Source organism: Candoia aspera, chromosome 5 (assembly GCF_035149785.1).
Source record: "Candoia aspera isolate rCanAsp1 chromosome 5, rCanAsp1.hap2, whole genome shotgun sequence".
NCBI classification, from domain to species: domain Eukaryota; kingdom Metazoa; phylum Chordata; class Lepidosauria; order Squamata; family Boidae; genus Candoia; species Candoia aspera.
Genome location: NC_086157.1, coordinates 91,322,885 through 91,343,234, shown reverse-complemented (window position 1 = coordinate 91,343,234; position 20,350 = coordinate 91,322,885). Strand labels below are relative to the sequence as shown.

Genomic DNA, 20,350 nt, shown 5'->3' with positions numbered 1-20,350 from the left:
CAGGAATGGTCTTCCCTTCCTTCGCTGCCTACTGAGAGAAGACGCATGCTGTGAAGCATTTAGTTACATTGACCTTGTTCCTATTATAGCAAGATGCAGACCTAAACAACGGAGTATAATTAAGTCCCACTAAAATCGGAGGGTTTTGATTTGGACTAAAATGATTGTCGGGATGGGGCTTAAGAATGTCCTGTTATACTTCCTGGAGGTAAATATTTCTTGCAGAAGATATTCTGTAAATACATTACGGTTACCTGAGATAGAAAACGCTAGCAATAATTTATAGGCCTGGGCAGTCAAACTGGATTGCTAAGACCTTAATAGCTTAGCTGCAGTCTTTACATGCTGAAAAGCATTATGTCCTCAGTGGGCCTTACTTCTGGCTAAACAGGCACATCCCACTGCTGTTACCATATCCTCCTGAGATCACTAAGCCAAGTTCTGTAGATCAGGCTTATCTTCACTTAGGGTTATTGTTATTGTTGTTGTTACTATTACTATTACTATTAGTATTAGTATTATGGCAGTTGCCACTACTGATTCAAATGGCTTTGGCATATTGAAATGTACTTTATTTTATTAATTTCATGGCTCACAAAATATAAAATGAGTTATAAAATACACTAGTTTATTTCAATTTATATGAAATGGAAATTAGCATATTAGATTTAAACTAAATTCCAAACATTTTAGAAGACATACAAATGAATTATAAAATGTTCAGAAATAGAAGAGAGTATATTTAAAATTGTCAGAGTAGCCAAGCTCAGTATGAACTCAGTCATTTATTATTTTAAAATCAGTCTAACTGACTAGTCAAACTTTATTAACTTTATCTTAATTTTAATTTCATGGAATCAAAATAGAACCATACTGACAAGAATCCCAGTACTTTTCTAAGTAGGTGGTGGATTGGACTGAATATTAATAAATGCTTTCCCAAATGCATTATCATAAAATAATGATGCGTTAGATAAAAGATTGAGATGCTTGATTGGGGTTGATATCCTTCCCAATTTAAAACATTGTACTTTCTACTTTTCTTTGTTCCAGATGCCAACTGGATACTAGTTTCAGTTTTAGTTTTAGTGTTGTAATGTTTTGCTGGGGAGCAAAACAAAGATAACTTGATCAAATTTAATATTGTGTAAAGAATAAAAGGTATAGGAAGTATAGTGAAATGTTAAATCCTTTATTTTTTCCTCTCCAGTTGCTTAGACCTGCCCACTTTCACTTTATTTGTTGCAGTTAGAATTTCCATACCAAATGCTTTGTCAAAAATCATTCCTGCATTATATCAGAAGCCAAAGTTAGTTAAAGATACATGTTGATGAAAATATTTTGTGTTCCAATAAATGACTGGATGACTTTAGTTTTAACATTTCATTAAGACAACTCTTATAAGCATGTGCTTACATTTATAACATATTTTGCATATTGTTTAGTTGTAATACTACATACCCCTAGTCATTAAGTTTTATTTTTTAATAACTGTCTATAGCACTGAGGAGACAGCACATGAAGTGAGTTTTTATTAAATAATTTATCCCAGTTGGTGCAGTGGGTTTGAAAGCTCATTGAATGTATCTGATATTTAATTGTGTTTTCTTCTTTTCATAATACATTCTCTTGCCACCACAATCAATATATTTTTTGCACTAAACACACACACATACACACATCTATAGACAATTCATTTTATTGACATTTTTTCCAAAATAAAATAAACACTCTATCTTCCAAGCATATCTAGTGATACTTGTGATTTAAAAAAAAAATTATGGTGGCTTTTTCAAACAGACCCTGGATCAATGGGTAAAAAAGCAATTTTAAAAGGCTAATTTTTTTTCTTCTCGGTGCTTTCTGGTTTATAATATTAAAAGTTGCATACCCTATCTGCAGTAAATATGCATAATTATATTACAGTTGACTTCTTCATACATACATGCATTTGGTGTCTAAAACAGTTCGCCTTGGGTTATTTAAACAGAAATGCTTCAGTGTTCTTGTACAGATTAAGATACTGCAAAATTATAGTTGTTCTGCCTCAGGACTTTGCTATATATACACTTTAGAAAGAAACCTCCCATTCCCCGAAGATTAAGGCATAGCAATCTTTCAGGCATGCCATTCATCTTTGGAAAGAAAGATTACTCAGCTTTCTACATTGTGACTCTGTTTAAGTTAAGTGATGGAAAGGGTACTCCAGTCCCATGCCTGCCTTGCTGCCCATTCACACTGGCTGAGAAGAATCCTCACCTTCTGTGCCCCAGTTGCTACATGGTAATGAAGCTCAGGAGTAGCTATTGCTTTTTGTCTCCCTCCTTTACCTCATGTTGTGATGACTATTACAGTGTAGCCAAGGAGGGAAAAATAATCATAGAGCTCACCTTGTACATGTTTAGAAAGAACTAGTCTCAGGTAATCTGAATTCCTACATACATATTAATAGGACTATATCAAACACCATGGAAAGCAATGATAAGAGTAGACACATATGCTGTCAGTCTGATGCTGAAGCAATTATGGAGTTACTTTTATGGGCTATAGCAATATCCTTTCCTGTATTTTTAAAGAGCAGTTTTTTTCCCCCCCCAACCACCAAAATCCCAATTTTTAAAATCCTAATTCTAGTTGTCTTTCCTCCAGTGATCCTTGAAAAAAAGCAAATACTACATTTCTTTTGTGGACCATGTGTAGCTCAAAAACCGTCACTTATATCCAATCTGTATAGCTGATCCAAAGTAATTGTGCTGCTTCAATTCTTACAAGTTAGCTATGGCCCTGTACCAAAATTCATAAAATTATTTCATTATAATTCCATGATGGCATTTATATTAGATTTATATAATACTATGTGCACATTGGGAACAACGACTAGAGTTTCTCTTATATACATTCTTATTCTTATTTGAAATTTTAAAAAATAGTGTGCATTGTTTGAGGAATTTTAAACAGAATAACGCTTTTTTTTTGCACAAAGTTACAGTGACAAATAAATGATAAAAACGATGAAAAGAAAACATATCAAAGAAAAGTACGGCATGTCTACATTTCAGATTTTAGTTAAGAGGTCCACCAGTGACATTTTAAGAATCTTACTTTGAGAATGCTCTTTCTTTCTGAAGCTCAAATGGTCAGTAGAATCAGAAGGGATTAGTTCCCTTTAATCTACTTCATCTCCAGCGGGTCACCCAACAAAACTCTCACTACTGTTTTATATTATTTATGATTAATCAACTAAAATATTCTGTGTTGACCTTGAAAATATAGCAACATGTATTGGATAAAGAGCTTTGAAAGCTTAAAGTAATCTCTTTTATAAACAAGATTTTTAAAATGCATTATTTAATGCAGAGAATAGAATTTCTAGAAATGCTTTCTGTCATACCTAAAACTAGAATTGGCAAAAAATGTTTCTAATAATTCTGTTCTCTCTATTAGACAGAAGTAGACAAAATTAACAGTTGATCAGATGTTAATATATAAGAGCACATTACTAACTGATGTTATTTATTGGAAAGACTAGATATTTGATACCAGGGGATTTTTTCCTTCTGTAGCTTCTATTCTTCAGGGGCCACTGCTGGTATTCAAAGACATAAATTGTGAACAGGATTTGTAGGTGTAACATTAGTTATTTGGCATTTGACTACCATCTACAACACTTGTCTTTTGATTTAGGAGTATATGAAAAAGCTGCAAGATTAATTGATAGAAAATAAACTCATTGCTTTTGAAAACACTAGTTTCTGGGCATAATCTGAAAGAAGTTAGGTGTAAGTGAAGTCCCACTGAAACCTATGTTGTATTCATTCAGGTGTTGCCCTTCTTTAAATCTTTAATAGATGGAATATCCTTCTTTGAATGAATTCTCATAAATCAGCTAGAGAAGTTTGTCCATAATTCTGTTGTAAGAATTGTGAGAGAAGATCCTCCTACATAAATCTGTGGAATTATCCCCCGAAATATATACAAAAATATATTGATATATTCTGGTAGACTTTCATATTCAAATACAGATACTTAATAACTCTTATGAGTATTTAATTTTATTTATTATAAGCAGTCTTGATTTTATTACATAAAACGAAGATAGAAAAACAAGCAATAAAGCACTGCTATTAAAGTTATTTGTATCAATTTTTTATTCGATATTTATAACAAGGTAATAGTTTTATTTTCTTGAACAGAAATTCCCCTTCCATTTTCAGCTTGTTGCTACATGGTAACTATTTTTGAAATATCCTTGGTATTTGAAATATCCCACGTTCCTACATTACATTGTAATGTAATGTAATCCTATGTTACAATATAGTGAAATATCCTACATTCCAAATGTAGTATGTGAGATAATAGAAATATATTTACTTGTTAAAGTACAGACTGAAATTCCACAACACTAGTGAAATCAACTTGAGGGTACCTTAACAGGTCTAAGGCATCTACAATTCTTATGGTTGAGTGCAGAGAAGAGCAAGAAGGATGGTAAGGGGCTTGGAGGCTAAATCCTATGAAAAATGGTTAAAGGACCTTGGTGTGTTTAGCCTAAGGAAAAGAAGGCTAAGGGAAGACATGATAGCAGTTTTCCAATACACAAAGGGATGTCACAGGGCAGAGCGTGTGAATGTATTCTTTATAGCACCCAGGGCTAAGACCAGAACCAAGTGGTAGAATCTTAATGGAGACAGATCCAAACCTGAGATAAGGAGGAGTTTCCTGTGAGAGTTATTAAGCAGTGGAACAGCCTGCCTCCTGAAGTTGTGGGCATTCCATCATTGGAGGTTTTCAAGCCACTTGTCTATGGTATGAGGATGAGAGGAGGACTCCTGCACTACACAGGGTGATGAACTAGATAATATCCAAGGTCCCTTCCAACCCTGTGGTTCTATGATTATGTGTATCCTAACCCAGGCAGTTAACAAAAATAAATGTGATTGCCATTAATTCTGAAACAAAATCCCCCATAAATTGCCTGTTTTAAAATCTCAAATACTCAAATTGTTCAAAAGCCCAAACAATTGTTTCATATAACAAAGCATTTGGATTTCAAGTGAAAAGCTATTTTGACTCCTGTTGAAAATTTTGAGTTGTATAATGAAATGTAAGGTTTCCAGCATGAAATCTATCAAAGTTTTTTTTCCCAAAATCTATCCCGTATGTATTATATTTCCATTGAACTCAGTAACACTTATTCCTGAGTATATAGGATTATGCCATCAATCTCTAAAATTTACTGGTTCTGAAAAGTTGCAAGATAGGAAATCCTTATTTAAATTATTTTAGAAGTTTTAGGTATTAATTGATCTAGTGTACATTTCAAAGAAAATTCAAAAGCACTTCACCACTAGAGACCTTCATACTGCTGCTCCATATGGATATAACTCACAAAACTGTTGTGTTGGCAAACCAAGCTAAGGAACAGGGGTTGTCAACCATACATGCTCCGGAATCATAAACCTTGGAGCGTACGTTTTTAAACTGAAAGTTGTTGCATCTTCTAAGTCTCAATAGCACTAGTAGATGTTTATTGGACATTAAAGTCTTTAATATCTGAGAATGCTTAAGGTTTGAAGAGATGCTATTGCCTGCCTTTAAAATACTGACAAGAGAAAGTGCCAATGAGTCACACCCTGTGCTGGCACTATTTACTTCTTAGGAATTAATATAAAAACAGCAGCTTTCAGTTAACTGTTTTTCATATACATATATTTTCATATATGACATAGTCCTACTCAAAATACAGAGAACAAAGGGACTGAGATTATTTTAATAATCTTTTTTTTCATCTTTGAAGGTGAATTGTCACCAGTCTTAACAAATTTATTTATTCATTTGTAAATTTATTCACCACCCATCTCCCCCTCACGGGGGGACTCTGGGTGGCTCTGGGGGACTCCGGCTTAGTAGTCAAGTTTCAGTATACTATAAAGGATGATAACAGTGAATAGTCTTCTCCAAAAGACATTTTCTTCTTGTTTACTCAGGAGTGAATCCTGCTGGGATCCAGAGGAAATTATTCCCAGATAAATGAGCATAGGATTGCAGCCTTAATGCCTTTTTAAAAAAATATCCTAGATTTTTGTAAGTATTTCTGGATTTAAATATGTGCAGCATTGACAATGTTGTGAAGAACCTCAACAGCTGAAAGGAAGAAGAACCTCAACAGCTAAAAGAAAATTTATTAAAATTCTGGGAGGCAGCCTGGTGCCAGAACAGTTCTCATGCTTCAAATAGCATGCTTGGATTTCAGAAATATTTTTTTAGAAAATATTTAATCTTTTTATTAAAACCATTTCCTCAAAAACAAAATATGCTAAATTACAACCAGAAAGAAGTGTTTCTGGATAATACGTGTAGCAAATATACCACGCAAACTCTTCCCAAAACAACTTTTAAAGTAGGTCAGTTAGCAGTTAGAATAAAGAATGTCATCTCCCTCTCCCCTCTTTTACTAACTGGATGAACTAGTAGTTAACCCTGAATTTCAGGGTGTCAGAAAAACATAGCAAGTGGATTGGAGGCTTGTTTTTTTAATTCATTCAATTGTGTCCGATTGTTGGTGACTGCCTGGACAAGTCCCTGCAGTTTTCTTGGCTAGATTTTTGGAAGAGGTTTGCCATTGCCTCCTTCCTAGGGCTGAGAGAGAGTGACTGGCCCAAGGTCACCCAGCTGGCTTTGGGCCTAAGGCAGGACTAGTACTCACAGTCTCCCAGTTTCTAGCTTGGTGCCTTAACCACTACACCAAACTGGATCTCTGAAGGAGGCTGCTTGTTTCCTGTTTACTATCTCTAGGAATTTGATGCATGAGCTTAGAATGTCATCTAAACAATTATGCTTACAATCTAAAGTAAGCATCAGAAGTTTTATTATTCTTTTATTTAACATTCCATGTAATATTGTATCTATTTTTACATATTAATCATACATAAATAGACTTATTTATTTATTTATTATCTTAGATTTTTTTTTTTAATCCCACGTTTATTATTTGTATAAGCAATTCAAGGCAGGGAACATAACCTAGTACTCCTTCCTCCTCCTCTTTTCTCCACAACAACCACCCTGTATGGTGAGCTGGGCTGAGAGAGAGGGACTGACCCAAAGTCACCCAGCTGGCTTTCATGCCCAAGGTGGGACTAGAACTCACAGACTCCTGGTTTCTTGCCCATTGCCTTAACCACTAGACCAAACTAATGCTAATACAGTTGGTGATTATCTTGATATTAACTGTACCATGCTTTCGTTTTCAGAGCCTTCCTTTTTAGTATTGAACTGGTAACTTTTATTGCCTTAATCTCTGCACTGTAGATTCCAGAATTACCTGTTAGTTTGCTGCAGCAAAGAAAGAAAAAAAGAATTCTCTGAAACTTTAAAAACTAATGGTATATATTTTAATGGACTTAGCTTTCACTTTTGATTTCTGTTATATACAGTACTATCGTATACTTGGCTGAATATTTCTATTTAGTTGTAAACCTGAACAATTACGATATACAGATGTTATCCAGAATGTATGTGAACAGCTAACAAAGATTGAATGTTTATCTGAAACTACTCCAAGGATGAATACATTGTTTATATTTTGAAGAAATTTTTAACCAAAAGGTATTTCTTTTATAAAAGATTTAAAGGTGGCCAATACTACAATAACAACAACATTAGCAACAGCAGCAACTTCAGGCCCAATCTTTGTCCCAAACTAATTGCTGTATTGTAAATCTTTTTTTCCTGGATGTTTTTGAGTTCTTTTGAAGTACTTGGTGATGTCAAAGGAGAACATGGTAGGCAGGAAAGTGGGTACTTTCAAAATAAGTAATTTTAATAGGAATGTTTCTCAGCATATCTATCAAGTGGCAGGAATGTATGTGTGCATATATATATAAATCTTCCAGTAGTCAAGGGTTATATTTATTTAAATATAAGCAGGTATAATTCTTCCTCTTCTGTATGTTGGAAAGGGATGTAGGATACAATCCTTTTTCTCAAGATGTGGGAAAACTGCAGTTCGCAAAGAATGCTTTAAAATTTTCTCAAGACAAGGATAGGCAATGTGAAGAAGTTGCCTTTCCTTATCCAGACATAATGCAGGCGTGCAATCTTGAACTGCTTTAAATAACTACTAATTTTCACAATAAAATATAGTTGGCACATCTTATTTGATAAGTTCCTTACCAAAACACTGTCTAGGAATTATGTTCAGTTGTTACTGTTTATTTTTATTGACATCTTGGCTCTGGTTATATAAGTAATGAAAAAAAATACAACTATGAATGTATATTTTGCTTTCTTAGTTGTATTTTCAAAGTGTAAAAAATTAAACTGAGGAAACTATGATAGGCCTGCATGTATTATGAAGTATAAAGAAAGATTTTCCCCCCCAAAACTCTAAAACTTGGAGTCAACCAATACATTCCTGGTTAAAAGCATAGGACAAATAGCATGACATAATAATCAGTTAAATAACTGCTATAAAACTAAGCTGCCCAATGAGGTAGCTGGCCTAGCTAGACTTTGGCTTCCTCCAGAATGACTATTTGAGAACAAGTTTCTGTTTCTTTGATATTTCAGATAAAGTTACCTTTAGTATCAGTATTAGGAAGAGAGGCTGAGTTCTGATTCTTTGTATCATATAAAAATAGATTTGTAGCTTTAGAATAAACGTTGTATTTATCCCTCAGGACATTGAATTTAAGAGATGTCACACAAAGTACAAATAGTCAGAGAAAAAATTTATAAACACAGACAAATACTCTGTGCAGCGTCCACCTTTCCCATGTTGTTAGCCTAGAGTAGCTATCTGAAATCCATTCTGGAGATTCTCCCTCCCCAGTAAATATATGTACATACATATGCAAGTATGTGTATATTTTTAAATCCAATAAATCGTGTCCAATTCTTGGAGACTGCTTGGACAAGTCCCTGCAGTTTTCTTGGCAAGGTTTTTCAGAAGTGGTTTGCTATTGCCTCCTCCCTAGGGCTGAGAGAGAGTGACTGGCCCAAGGTCACCCAGCTGGCTTTCTGCCTAAGGCAGGACTAGAACTCAGTCTCCTGGTTTATAGCCTTAACCACTACACCAAACTGGCTCTGCGAGTACATATATGTATGTAAATATGTATATGTATGTAAATATATGTAAACATGTATTCCTGCCAGACTGAACTCACCATCTAAAAAAGGCAGGATCGGGATAAAAAAAATATATTACTTGGATTAATTGCTGATTAAAATTAATTGCCTGTAACATTTAACAAAATTAACTGATAAGCATCTGCATTATCATCCATACATAAACCATTTTCAACAGTAGAAACCTATCGGTAAATATACACACAGTATTCCCTCTCTCCTTCCAGCTGAAACAGCACAGGAAGGAAGGAGGGAGATGGGGTAAACAGGAAGGGAGAAACAAAACTGGATGAAGATGAGATAGTAGACAAGTAGGAAGAAAGTAAAGAAAAGAGAGAAGTATTGCTTGGGGATTACCAAAAAGAGTTAAATTCACCAGGCAAACAGCTCCTCCAAAACAGCAGTTAATTTCATAGTAATCTAAACACAGGAACCTTTTTTTTAATCAGCAAAGCAGCTAGGGCTGCAAACATTTATACCTCATGTAACTGCCTTTGTTTTTCAAGAACAATAGGAAAAATATTTTCCTATTACGGGTTAAACCTCTGAGCTGCCGAGCTTGCCAATCGGAAGGTCGGCGGTTCGAATCCGCGTGACGGGGTGAGCTCCCGTTGCTAGTCCCAGCTCCTGCCAACCTAGCAGTTTGAAAACATGCAAATGTGAGTAGATTAATAGGTACTGCTTCGGCGGGCAGGTAACGGCGTTCTGTGTAGTCATGCTGGCCACATGACCACAGAAGTGTCTACGGACAAATGCTGGCTCTTCGGCTTTGAAACAGAGATGAGCACCGCCCCCTAGAATCAGACACGACTGGACTTAATGTCAAGGGAAACCTTTACCTTTACCCTAAACATGGTATTACTCCCTTTTGATACAGGATTAAATTCTGGACAGCTTTAAAATTTCAAAATGGTCAGTGAACCTACTCCTTAATCTTGCCACAAGATTATTTGTATATGTACAGTAAACTGTTGCTGGCTTTGGTGGTGGGTCGGGGGGAAGAAAGAACACCTGTAGCAGTTTCTGTCCTCCCACTCCCCAGACAAAATGTTCTTTATCCTTTAAAATATTTCTTAATGCCATTGTTGACATATTGAGCTCTGGGCTGAGTCAATTTCTTACCTTTTCAATCTTCCTGCCAAATTTGAACTCTGATGTGTAGTAAATCCTATATACTAAATGGATTGTTAAGTACTAAAAGACTAGAACCCAGGATAGATGAAATGACCATATGACATCTTACTGGTGTCCATAGGAGTTAGGACATTGCATGGCACCATTAAGTAGAAAGATTTTGATCAATTGGAATGACCATTTTTCTGTTACAAAGTAATGTTCAAGCAGTCCTCTTAGGGTAGACAGCTGCACAGAACCCAATATTGTATATCAATAGCGCACTGTGTTACATCATTCCTGGCAAAAATAGACATAGATTTTATCACACTTACTATTTTTCTACAATGGGATAATTTTGAAGTTACATACTTTATAGTAAATACCTAAAGAGCTTCAGTCTAGTGAAACTCACTCAAATCATGTTAACATCACATGGAACTTTTAGCTGAACATATGTTACACATTGACCTTGGACAAAAAACAGTTGCCTTTTATCCTTTTTTCAGTAAAATTGCTTAATTTTAATGAGAGTTGAGTCATCTGTTCTATTAAGAGGGTAAAAATAATTGCAGGAACTAACATTTCAAATAAGAATATATTTTAGAAATGTTTACAATGTCTCTGTGTAACAATTGCAGAATCAGATCTATAAGAAGAAATGTATCATATCTGATAATAAATAACAAAACACAGAAATATGTTTCCATTTTGGAAATCAAACACTGTTTAATGTTGATTATCCATGGAGCTATTCAGCATGGTCCTAGTTCTGGAAGCAATCTCTTCAATGAAAAAGAAGTTTTCAGCATATACAAAACAAATAGTTACGTGAGTGTGGAAAGAATTTCTTTTATTGAAAAGAATAGGGAACTTAAATTTGGGGTTTAATACTCTATCAAAAATCAGATTAATTTCAAGCGAAGACAAATATTCCAAAAATTTTCAGGGTTGGAAAGGCTGGGTGTGGATGGGGGCTCCCTGTTTCCGATACTGGGCTAAAGACAGGAAACAGACTTGAAAGTTTTAAATATAAAGAAAGTTCATTTATACAGTCAATTGGACTTTCTCAAAGAGTTGTTTTGATTATTAATATTTTTTCATCTCCTTTGTTTATACTTCTAAATAAAATACGTGAACATGATTGTTCCTGATTTAACTTTATGTGCTACTTATTTAATGTATAATTTGCACTCTTTGGAAGGAATTTGTATTTCTACATGAAAATATATATCTTTACATGGTGTAGATACACAATGCTTTGATTATCTATTGTTTATAAATTGTTTGTAAAGTTAAAATATAACTTTTTACATGTTTTAGGAATATAATGTAGCATCACAAAATATTTGGAATCAGTTTTGCTTGCATAATGTGGTCTAGAAATCCTAGGTTTCTGCCAACAGAGTGCAAGCAGTAAATTAAATATATAATTTATTTTAGTCTTCATACAGTAATTGAAGAGCTATCGCAAGTCAAATTTTGCCTATTTACAGACCTTTTAAAAGAAAAGTTACAGTTTGTTAAATAATACTAAACAATTTTTAGCAAATATTTTACCAAAGGCACATTTCCTGCAAATCATTTCTCAAATATATCAAAGGCTAACTTAGGCCCCTACATGTTTTTTAAATAACCCTGTAAAACAAAACAGTTAATAAATAAAGACTTCTTATTGGCAGTAGGAAGTATATGTAAGTAATATCACATTTACTAAATTGTCCCTTAATGTTTGTAATTTTCAGCTGCACCTCAAGAGATTTCCCTTTAGTAAGGTAAAATAACAGAACATAACGAAGAACACAGTTGCCTCATTGTACTCATTAAACGTGTTCATTGTTTGTGAGAATAAAGCTGTGTTGGTAATTTATTTTGGCAAAGCACTTCTATGTCCCTTTTGGTTGCTGCTTGTAATTCTACCTTTTGATTTGTTTTTGCACAATGTTTCTTGACTTTATTTTTAATGAAATAACATGGAATGTGTATTGTATACAACTTACTACTTGCCTAATTTGCACTTCATGAACAAATGGCATACTTTAATAGATGGAAAGATTCCCCCCTCCCTCCCAAAATCCAGTTCTTCATTTGTTTTGCTCACCATGCTGCATTAGCACAGTTTTCCCTTGTGTCCATCTGCCCATGTACAATTTAGCCATGGGCATCTGTAGACCTTGTGGTGATCAGTATTGCAGCAAAAAGCCATATGTGTTTAAATAAATAAATAAATAAACCCTCCTTATTTCATTTGCTGTTTTAACTGGATGGATAACTTTTGTGCCTTAAGTCAGAGGAAGAGAAAATACAAAAATAATTGCTTCTATTCTTTAGGCAGTTTCATTTTCCGTTTCCAATATGGAATGCTTGTCAGCTTTCCTGATAAATGACGGCATGTATTTGCATAGATTTTACATTAGCAGAAAAATTAGTTTATTTGTGAAAAAGTAGTTTACATAATAATGCAAAGAATGGAATAAATCATGTTTATTAAGCTAAGAGAAGAAACTGTAGAAGCCCTTGCAGTAAAGGAAATATTGCCCCCCTCCCCCCCTTCAATTATTTCAAACTTTATTTTAAATGTGTATGTGCTGGAGAACTTTGTAGTCCACTGACCAGACTCTTCTAACAGCAATCTTTTTTTAGAATGGGAATTCCATTTCTCTTATTTAAATATGGAAGTCCATTTACTAAAGACTCTCAGTAAACTTGATTTATACTTTATGAATTTTATTTACAAGCTTTAATAGAAAACTGTTGTTACTTGTAGATTATGCATAAAGGACGCATTTAACATTGCTCATATCTCTACTGATGTGTTGTTATCTGAAGCGTTTCTTTGAAAGATTCCAGTTGCTGCATCATCATTTAGCAGAACCATGAAAATAAATGGTGTGGGACTTTTCCTCATAGTTTTAATATATTCTTTTAAATCTGAACATTACTAGTTTCAAAACACATTTTAAAAACTGGAATTTAGTCAGGCTTTGAACTACTACAGCATTCTTCCCACAGAAGCACAATGCCTTTCTTTGGGTGAAAAAATGTCAGAATTTTTTCAGGGAAAACGTTGCATCTTGTGGCCTAGAGGCAAACATTGTGTACAAAGTATTGGGCATTTTTACGCTGTGGAAAATGCAGCTGTATTCAGGGCTGTTGTCTCATCCGGTTTTGCAAAATATCCTGTTGCTGATGAAACTTGCCATTGCTACCAAACTGTTTTAAAAAAGGGTGTCTTTACCACTTCTTGAATCTGGGACACCCTGGGTACCAGTTGTCATAGCTCAACTAATGATGACAAATATCCCTCTCCATGCAGATTGCAGAGTTTGCTGGCTGCTACGATCAGGCAGCCAGATTACCTTTCTCAGACACTAACTTAACCTTTTAAACTCAAGTTCAGAATGAAATTATTATCTAATTTGTTTTCTTTCTCTTTTAAGTGAATACATAAATATATTCAAAAACAGTTTTCATTCCTGTTGCACTAAAAGAATGGGAAACTGACCTGATCATGCCCATAAGCAGCAAATACACTTTGCAAGCTTAAAAAAACTGGATAAAGACTATCTGTACTGTTTGTAATCAGTGCTGATTTCCCCACTGGCATCAGAGAGCCTCATAGCATCTATTTGTTAACAGTGTGATTGTATAAGGTTTGCCTGAAGTTTTAGAATAATATTCAAGTTTTATTGGATATTAATACTACAACCATATCTGGGAGCCTTCAGTCTAATTCATATTTCATTTGCTCATTTGAACCAAGCCTTAGGCTTCAGCTCAACACGGTATCTAAAATTTCCCTAATGTTATGTGTACAAATGTTTGCAGTTAATTCATGGGGATTTGAGTAAGCATTACAGGAGTAATTGTTTGTCAATGTTTTGTCCTTAATAGAAGTTTACAAATACGAAACATTTTCTGCAGTTTATGTTGCTACACTTTGCTGTCTTGTATGATAATACTGAATTCATTCTCTGAATGTGAATCGCTCTGTACCCATACAAAGCCTACCTGCACACAAGATGATAAATTGGCTTTGAAAAAGCAACATAGCAGTCTTTAGGGGTCTTTTTTTTTTTAATCCTGCAAAGAAAAGCCACAAATAGCCCAATGAAGATGAAACATAGATCAGAGTATGCTGATGAAGTCTTGGGAGGGAGAATTGGAGGTGGAGAATAGAATGGAGTAATCTGAAACATTCAGTAAGAGCACTCCACAGTGCAACACCATGTTGCAGTTCCTATTTTTCCTGTTATTAATTATTACAAGGCATGATTGCGTAGAAAGATTCAAAAATAAAGGGAAAGGATGCAAATTGAAATCCAGTTATTTATTTTTATAGTACTTCTTTTTTGGCAAGCTGCTGCCAAGGCAGTGTTCAATAAATAAAAAATAAAACAATGTAGCAATATATTTAAATAGCAATTATTCTTATTCTTATTTAATAGACTGAGATGTAGCTGAAGAGGCAGAGTGCTTTTTCAATAGAGGGTGAAGAAGAAGTCCTAAGAGGTCTATGTTGTGCTTATATGCTTTAACCTGAGATAATGAGCTATTTCAGTACTTAATTAATGTTGGGGGAGTCTGTCTGATCAGAAGCTTCATGCAGAAAGCCATTCACCACCTCAGTGATCTAACAGCTAAAAGAGAATTTGCACAGTTCTTCTCAGCAGTCTACTTATAAGGCCAGAAAAATTGTTCTGATAAAAATTGTTCTACCTAAAAGTGGTTTTGCTAACTTGAATGCATAGGATGTGCCTTTGGTTCTAGAGAGATCACAGCCAGAGAATCCTGTATCAGCTCTGATATGAGAAGGATGCTCCAAGGTTGTATGCTAAATAATCCTTACTGGACAAAAAATTCCCAGCTGATTTGACTTTTTGGGTTTTCCAGGGAAAACTTGCTGTTCTTAATGGTCTCTGACCCTGTGCACCTTCATATAACTTTAATAAAAAACCTTCTATAGATAAGTTTGTAGTGGGAGACCCGCTCCTCAAATGTACAAGGTTCCCCCACATTTTTTTAAACCACTGCAGCAGTAACAACAATACATTTATCTCATTTTATGCTTTATGCTTGGGAATGGAAGATCTGGAAAACGTTTAATTAAATCAAAATACTGTTAAAACTGTAATTATTCCAATGCGTGGCTTCATGTAAAGGGTGGGGAAACGTAAAGCCATAATCGAGGATGCTGGCTTTCCAAGGACTGCCTTTCAGTTTGAAAAAGGAAGAGGTAGACTTGGTCTTGATGGTGGTGTATCTGCATGCTGATATGGGAGCAGGTCAGGGAAGTTAAATTTCCTCTCTTGTCTACTTCACATGTGATGTTGACTATTGCAGCTGTCAAATCCTCTACTCACCTTTCCCAGTGTTACATATTATTGGCTGTGGAAAATTGCTGGTTGCTTGTGATTGCCTGAGGAAAAAAATGTATTCTCCTGTGTGATTGGCCTAAACATGATGTCTTCCCCATACCTCTTGGGTGACTTTTTAGTAGGCTTATATTTTATTATTTGTCACAACCTGGTGACGATGGAGGCATTGACTGATCCATTGCACAGATAAACAGAAGATTGTTCTGCTCAAATTCCTGAAAAGATATTTAAGGTCCAGCACAAAGGCTAGCATATGATAAGCAGGTACAAGTAATGCAACACAACTACATTACAGCAATAGTCCTCACACACATGAAGTTGCTCCAAGCTGCAGACCAAGTGATGAATTGTAAGCTATTAGGTTGCCAAATTATCCCTGTCCTGTCCTGTGCAAAACATATGTAAATTGCATCAAATAAAACCTAGTTCTTAGTTTATGTTGTTATACTTCCTAAATTGCAGTAAGGTCTGGATGAAATAGAATAAATCATACTTAGGTTCAAAACAGGAAAAAATCTGGCTATACAGTAAAAGTATATTAAAGGTAGTATGTGTGAAAGGTGAAAGGGCCCCTGTGCAAGCACCAAGTCATGTCTGACCCTTTGGGGGAGTGCTGCTTTCACAACATTTTCTTGGCAGTATACATATAACAAATAAGGGAATAAAAGGAATTCTATAAAATTTGTCATAAAAAAAATTAATAGTAATATAATACTTGTAAACCAAAGCAGAGTCAAGAAATTGGAGCATCGCTTTAAACAGAATAGTTTAAATACTGATTTAACCACTTAGCAAGGTTGTATACTAGAAACAAAACTGTTACGAAAGCTATCCAGTTTGTAGGGTAGATGTTGTAGATGTAAATAGAATTTCTAGCCAGTCAAGGAAAAAGTACAAATGGCCATTTAAAAAATGGAACATGACACCCAGAAGCTGTTAGTCCATAGTTTGACCCAAGTAATTCTGTAGCTACATACCTAGACATGCAGCCATTTTTTTTCCGGGCTTGCATAGCTGTTTTATAAACTGCTCCTGGCTGTCTCATACCACAAAGCGGTATGAAGTGAAAAGGCTGTGCCTGCACATATTTTATTTATTCTCCAGTGCTCTTGAAGGTAAGACAAGAATCAATGGGTGCAAGCTTAACTGAGAGAGATCCAAACTTGAAAAAAAGAGTTCTCCCTCCCTCCCTCCCTCCCTCTGACCTATTAAGCAATGAAATAGCCTGCCTCCTGAAATCATGGGTGCTCCATCACTGGAGGTTTCAAGAAAAGATTGGATAGCCAGTTGTCCCAGATGGTATAAGGATTACTGCATTGGGCAGGGGGTTGGACAAGAAAAGCTCCAAGATCCTTTCCAACCCTATGATTCTACCTTAGTGAATGTTTTTACTGTCATATTTGACTCAAGCATATGCAATTTTGTATGTTATTTTAACTAAGTTAATTTAACTTAAATATTTGAAATGGCAGCTTGTATGCACTTTGAAGTGATTCAGAACCATGTCCCAAATCATTAATTTTGATAAGATTAATGTATTCTACTCTAATACTTGTAATAAATGAACTTTGGCAATCACATTTTGTTTAAAAGCTTCACAAGCATCGGGCTTCTGGTGGGGACATGGCGGACTGAACAGATGTGCCTATGGGCTCAGCGGGCAGAACTGACAATATGGCAGTTTTTTTCGGGCTCAGGCAGGTTTTTCCTGAAGCCCAGGAATGTTTTTCCAGAAAAAGGAAAACACCTGGAATCACCCCATCTGTCTTCCGGATGGCTGCTTGCAGACAGAAGATCGCAAACAGCATTTGTGTCCAACTGGTAAGAGCTAGCTGGGAGGCTGGGACATCACCATTTCCAAGCCACACGTAGCCTTAAAGGGACATTAAGACCGGCCACTCCATTTCTAAATCACCCAATTTATATATTTTTAAAGTATGCATACCCTAAGAGAGGCTTTCTACAGCAAGGAGAAGTGGGTTCTTTTGGTGCTTATTGTTATTTTGGGGATTATTATTTTTTTAAAAAAATCTTTTTAAGTTTTGGATTTCATTTTCCATCCATATATTAAGGAGGATTGAGAGTAAATAATTATTATTATTTTTGTACTAAATGTGAACATATTAGCATTTTCCTACACGTTGAATCGGCTGTTTTGAACTTTCAGTTTTCTGCTTCTACTTTCCTTGGGGAACTGTCTGCCTATCTCACTTTTGCTTATGTAAACACATTCTGGAATCCTTCATATCTTCGACTTTCGCTGGTTAAGCTCCTAGGGGGTGCGATAATCTACTGCGTGAGACATGGAGGATTTTAAACAGACTTTCTCTGACTTCCACCAAGATTTTAAACAGATTCTTTCTGATTTCTACCAAGTTTTTATGCAAGGCATTCCATACATTTTGGAAAATTTGAGGTCTAAAATGTGTCCTCTGGTTGGGGATGTCCTGGATGAAACTGAGGAATTTAACAGTGACAGAAATGTCTCCTCTAAGGGTGAGATTGGGACTTCTGTTGAATTGCTGGATGAAGATTGGATAATCGAGTTGAAGAAATTAAAGGGAGAGATCAAGTTGAAAGCCATAACTGAAATTGATTTTCTGATGGAATGCCATGGAAAAGAAGGGGTTATTATGTATGGGAGGTCTCCTGAAGAGAAGTCAGAGTTTTTGAGGGGGGCAGTTGGGCTGTTTGATTTTTTTAAGAACAAATTCTGTGTGTATTGTGGGCATATGTAAATGCTCTGGTTTATTTTGAAGTGGGATAAGGGTTTAAGAATATTTATCTGGATTGTTTTTAGGGTTTGGCTGATTTCATTTATCTTTTTGGATTAAGATTATTAAGGTATAATTAAAAATTTATAAATGTCTGGTTTTGGGTTTAATACGATTAAGATTATTAAGATTGTTGTATTATCAAGTATAATGGCAGACAATTTATATGTTTTTTAGTTTGTCTACTACTATTATAGTAGACAGGAATGTATGGAATAGTAGGAAGGAATACCTGTTAAATTAAATACCTGTTATCTTTGGGGGGGAAGTTGATTAGGAGATATGTATGTATGTATGTATGTATATATCTTTTAATATAAGGGGAGGGAGCAACTGTATTTAGTGATTTTTATAATGTGCCAATGGAATGATATATAGAAATAATGTGATTTTAGTTTAATAGGGATTGATTATGGAATATTGTTGTATATCCTTGTTGTTAAAAGTCGAAAGTCACCTCTTTTGGCAATTTTGAAAAAAATTCTCTTCTGTTTCTACACTTCTTTAGTTTTTTCTTTGTATTTTCGTTTGTTTGTTTTTCGATAGCTTTTATCTTTGCTTGAAACTTAATAAAATTCCTGTTTAAAAAAAAAAAGCTTCACAAGCCTCAAGGGTAGCGTAACACATTATTTTATGCAACAGTTATACTGTCTGAGAAGTAAAAAGAGCAAGGATGTAACACTTGGGCCACAGTATTCTGCAGTTCGTTGCTTGAATAGATATTGATGCTGAAACAAAAGAAGCTTTTTCGTGTTTGGATTTGTCCCATCTGTGTGATCTGGTGGCTATGTGGGAGGAGGTGTTATCACATGAATCCAAATGCACAAAGTCAGTTGTTTTATAGACTCCTCTCTGTGCTTGAAGGAGTTTATAGGTTGCTTGCTCTATTGTTTGTCACTTGCAGCTGACATGTGTGCATTGTCCTGGGCATCTTTGAGGTGTAATTACAACTAATGAAGCCTGGAGCACAGCTCGTTCACTGAGTAATTTATTCATTTTTGTCTGATTTTTCAAAAGTTGCTATACAGTTTTTATATGATGCACAATATTTGAACCTGCCTGGAGGTATCTGATACTATTCCATTTCCTTATACATGTGGAAGTCAGCTTTATTTTTAGAACTCTAACAATTAATTATGCATTTCATTTGCTAGGTATGTGCCTTAAATATTTATTCAAATGGGCTGAGATGTGGATCCTTCAGAAGTATAACAAAATAGTAAGAGTGTATAAAAGCTCAGTTTATGTTGCTATTAAATTAAATGTACAAAAGAATAGACATTAATTTTTAAATTGAACAACAGATATACAGCATAAGTTATAGTTAAAGACAATATATCAGCCCCACCCCCAAATAATGACTGAATGTAATTACTAAATTTTTCCCTTCCAAAGTTCATAGCTCAGTAAGAGACTATAAGAGCCTAGGTGTACAGAATGTTGAAAAAATCAAAACCAACTCTATTTTATATTTTATTAAAAATTGGTTTGTGATCAAGGGAGTATTACTTTATGTTTGATATGAAATCTGAAAGTTTTGCTTTACCTTAGTGAAACAGATGTGATAGATTTTCATTTCTGGAGGATAAGATTCAAGTTACAGGGAGTTACACCTGTTATACAGGTGTCTAAAAACAAGGAAGTCTTCAAAAGGTGAAATAGTTTGTATTACAAAGTGAATCAGTAAATTAGTAGTATATGAATACCCATATTATCTTAACTATACTATTTAATTTAGATTTTGATACTTTAAAATTTTAACTTTCTGGGGAACTAAAGTTTTATAATCACTTTCACCAGTGTACTCTTTAAGATTTGCTCTTGTTCAGTTTTTCTGTTGAGAATCTCACCTTAAACATTCTAACCAGTTGCTAGATAAAGATAGTTGATATTTAATATGTCATAATAATCCAGTCTTCCTTTAGAGAGAGAGAGAGGGAGAGAAAGAGCGTGATC

General features: G+C 34.8%; 1 protein-coding gene across 3 annotated transcripts in view; it reads left to right on the top strand.

The window, feature by feature from the left end:
* NBEA (neurobeachin) overlaps window positions 1-20,350 on the top strand; it is a 454,810-nt gene that overhangs the window by 299,383 nt on the left and 135,077 nt on the right. The window lies entirely within an intron of this gene.